The sequence below is a fragment of the Crocodylus porosus genome, unplaced genomic scaffold (genome assembly GCF_001723895.1).
Source record: "Crocodylus porosus isolate Cpor-Errol unplaced genomic scaffold, CroPor_comp1, whole genome shotgun sequence".
NCBI lineage: Eukaryota > Metazoa > Chordata > Crocodylia > Crocodylidae > Crocodylus > Crocodylus porosus.
The window spans coordinates 194,631,012-194,634,936 of NW_017728886.1; the positions used below are offsets into that span (position 1 = coordinate 194,631,012).

At 39.7% G+C, this 3,925-nt stretch overlaps 1 long non-coding RNA gene across 1 annotated transcript in view; it reads right to left on the minus strand.

Annotated features, from left to right (window-relative positions):
- The window catches only part of LOC109318381, a 6,055-nt gene extending 3,001 nt beyond the window's left edge, over nucleotides 1-3,054 (minus strand). The window contains exons 1-2 of the long non-coding RNA XR_002103238.1: nucleotides 2,897-3,054; nucleotides 1,548-1,642 (exon numbers count right to left, since the gene is read on the minus strand). This is a non-coding gene — a long non-coding RNA (uncharacterized LOC109318381). The remainder of the gene's footprint in view (nucleotides 1-1,547; nucleotides 1,643-2,896) is intronic.
- Between the last annotated feature and the right edge of the window lie 871 nt (nucleotides 3,055-3,925).

Here is a 3,925-nt window from a genome sequence, read left to right on the forward strand (position 1 = left end):
CTGTAGAACCCTAGGGTGAAGATCGTCCGGACCAGCGGACTTGAACACTTGTGGTACAGAGTCCTAGAGAAACGTTCAGTTCTAGTACCCTGGGAACCCTGGGAGCCACGAATGCTGAAAGGAAAACAGGTTGGTCAGCCAGCCAGCCACCATGTCTGATCTCTGTCAGAAACGTCAATGACACGTTCAATAGGAACATATTGATTCCATTGAGTCAGCATTTAACAATGGAAAACTCATTTGTCTGGACATTTCTGAGCAGTTCTTTTGAATCTGAATCCGTCCTGGGCTGTTAGATGCCACTTGGGGCATTAGCAAGGTTATGCTATCCCTGATCATTATGCTGACTGCTGGAATAGCAAACTTGCTGTGTTTGTGCAACATTCTTCGGAGGATAGCGTTTTGGTCTGTGGTTCAACCCTCAACCTTGAAAGCCAGTGAACTGGAGAGCCAGGTCTGGGCTGTGCGCTTTGACCTGTTGTGCTTGGGTAGACCTACCAAGAGTTAAACTCCTACTGAGAGATTTCACAGAGGGCTTACCAGATCACAGGGCATACTATATCAAAGTCAGGGAGGGATGGGTTACTGGAAGAACTATGCTGGCTAGAGAGTACAACCCTAGCTGACAGCTTTACTGGCAAGATCAAGTTAACGTCACTGGAACACACCAGCCTTGTGACCAGTGCCATACCTACACTCCTGGTGGCCCTGGGCAAAGTTTTAGTACCGCCCCCCATCCCTTACACACACACACTTCACCAGAGATAAAGACTTTTGCAACAAAAAAAATCATTATCACATCTGTGGTATTGATGTCTTTAAATAGTTTGAACTCAATTGATAACATTGTCATCCTATATGCATGCAATATCAAAACTTTCTTTTTGCAAGTGTAAATTTTTTTTTTTTAATTTTTGGGCCCCATTTCTGTTCGAGCGCCAGGCGGCTGCCTGGTTCACCCATGGCTTGTGTCTGGGTCTGCTTGTGACCATATCAAATGGCCAATGGCATCCCTTCCCATAAGTCTATATTTTTCACTGAAAGAGCATCAATTTACTGTGTTTTCCTGGAGAATAATGAATGTTAATGAATAAGTAGGAGGGGAAAGGGCACTTGGGCCTCACTCCCACTCACTTCTTCTTTCAAAATGGAAGCTAAAATAATATACAGGAAAGGGTAGAGGGGAAAAATACAGTATTTTTCTTCCTGTGACGCTTTCATTGTTCTCTCCCAGTCTCAGATTCTTCCCTCCTAATCTAACTTGTACTATAGCATTTCCTAACAACAAACCCTATAGTCAATCAGTTCATAATCTGACTCCATTTTACCCTGCACTTGATTTCTTACCACCTCCTGGCTCAGCATTTTCCCAAGGCCCTTCAGGTTCCTCCAGTAGAACAGTCCCACTGAGTACAAACACTGCCCTAACTCCCCTCTGTCTTTCTACCTAAACTCTCCAAATACTTGAATTCTTCTTCATACACGGCCCATCCACACTCAGAAAACCCATCCCCAGTACAGAAATCTTTCCCATCCTAGTTACTTACCAATTGTTTCCATCCTCAGAAGCTCCAGGCTAATTTTTGCTCATTCTCAGTTTTGTGCTGCATCTGGTCTGCCTCAAACCAGAAAGATCTGAAGACTGAAAACAACAAAAGTTTTAACTGAACCTTCATCATAATTAACCTTAAATATGGAGCTAAGGTTCAGACTGGCTTTTGTTTGGGACTACCACTGATTACAACTGGTTTGTGTCAATCAGCTGCAGGGAGCTATGCACCACTTTGCAGGTTTTGTGGAATAAGCAGCTCCAAATGGCTGGAGTTTATTATGATGAGGCAATTCCTATGATGCACTGTAGGAAAAAAATGCATTATTATGATTAGATAAACTTCTATGAGATTATATGGGACATTACGATTACAAGGTACTTGTTAAAGTATTGCATACGTGTACTTAATTGTAAGAAAAGAGCTAAAAAACTCTGTACTTATTGTTTATTGTACATAAAAAAAAATAGAAGCATGCCTCAGTATGAACTGAATGAACAGCAGACATGGTCCTCAGGATTTGCCTCTTTGGACACATTTATATATAAGTCAGACTGGCAGTATGTCTTCTGCAAGTCATCCCTGGAAACAGAAGCCAATATGATAGCATATGAACATCAACATTTTTACGACTTGCTAGCATTTGAAAGTATTTTGAGTATTTGGAAAGTAAAACAGAATTATTTTAACCTTGTGTTAGAATAATATTAAATGAAATAAGGTATACATATGAAATGAGGTAATAGGCAGATACAATTGTACCGGAGGCCCAAGACTTTCAAAAGTAAGTGTGGTTCTCAGAGCCTCCGTTTTGTAATAATCAGGTGATTTAAGATGCCTCAGTCTGGACATTAAAAAAGAGTGACCAGCTATTCTTGAAAACCCTGGCATAGAATTCTGTGGGGAATGGACTTGCCGGAACTTCTCAGCACACATATACTATTACAGCAGGATTTAAGTCTCTGATAATGATGAAATGTTAATCAGCAAAAAAGCCCAGTTTCAAAGGCTTCTATTTTATTGGCATAGCCATAATATGTCAATTTCAAAGCAAAAAGATGGCAGATCTTCCGTGATACTTTTAACCTATAAGATTAGATAATTTAATTTTTAAAAATCATCTGCTTATGGATTTGGCAGAGTCATTTTTAATGTCATAATCTCAGAATGTGACAGGGATTTAAAATCAAATTGCAAACGTAAAAGATATTATGTTGCCTTATACTTGATATTATGTGTGTGTTCCTTTAACAACATATCTCTAAAGCCAGATTTTTACACAAAAATATGCAAAAGCAGAAAGTTATAAACATTTTTTTAATTATTCATTCATTCAATAAACCTACCATTCCATGGTGGACTGACTGCATCAGGAGCTAGATAATGGAATAGAAGGCTTCTTACTTCTGGAGCCAAACATGAGTTCTCCTGGGGACAATAGCTGATGTTGGTGTAATACTAAAATGTGCATAAACCAGTTAGAATTTTTAAAGTGCATCCACAGGTGTCTGTATCTGTAAAGTGCAGCTGCATGGCTGCATCTTTTATATATACAAGTGGGAACAAGTTAGAGGCTGGGTTGAACATTTAGCTCTAAATATTAGTGAACTTTGATTGTTAAATCATTATTAAAGTAGGCTGAAAATTGGGTTGTAGTCTCTTCTGCAGAGGGCTAATGTTGCTAGTGTCAGAAATGACATCACTTTTTAACCAGATGGATGTTTCCAGCATCAGGCTCAGAAATGCCAAATGGAATTTGTAACTTTAAAAAAATTCACGTCACTATTTATTCACGGTGGCAAGTGTTTCTTGCACTGTACTTTCATGGTGCAGCCTCAGTAATGTGGCTCCGGTTTTCTTTTTAACTCACAAACACAGGCAGCTCAAAGGAGGAAAACTAAAAGAAAACTTGGCATTGCACAGACCGCTCAAGCATGCAGAGGGTGGAATTCCACCCTTTCAGATCGATTCAGTCCAGTGAGCTAGATCCCTTTTAATGTTTCACTATGCCAGGGCTACCTAAATTACAGTATAAGTGTTTTCAAAAATATTTCTGATCCTTATGTAGAAAAGAGCTCCACACACAGATGCACAGGCAAGACACTTTCAACTTTTCTTTTAAATATCAGCCAGCACCAAATGCACATATTCTCCAACTTCCCTTCTGCTCTTATGAAGCAGGCAACCTTTTTGGGGATTATACAATGGGATAAGATGTTCCTTGCTTCCTCTCTGAAACTTTTGTGTAGTGTAGCAGTACGCTGTTGCATAGCTGCAGTTTTCAGCAACAGAAGTAGCTGCATTTCTGTGATTGATAAGGTAACTGTCACGTAAAGCCCACCCTTGAGGATAAAACGTGACAGATGAAAAAACAA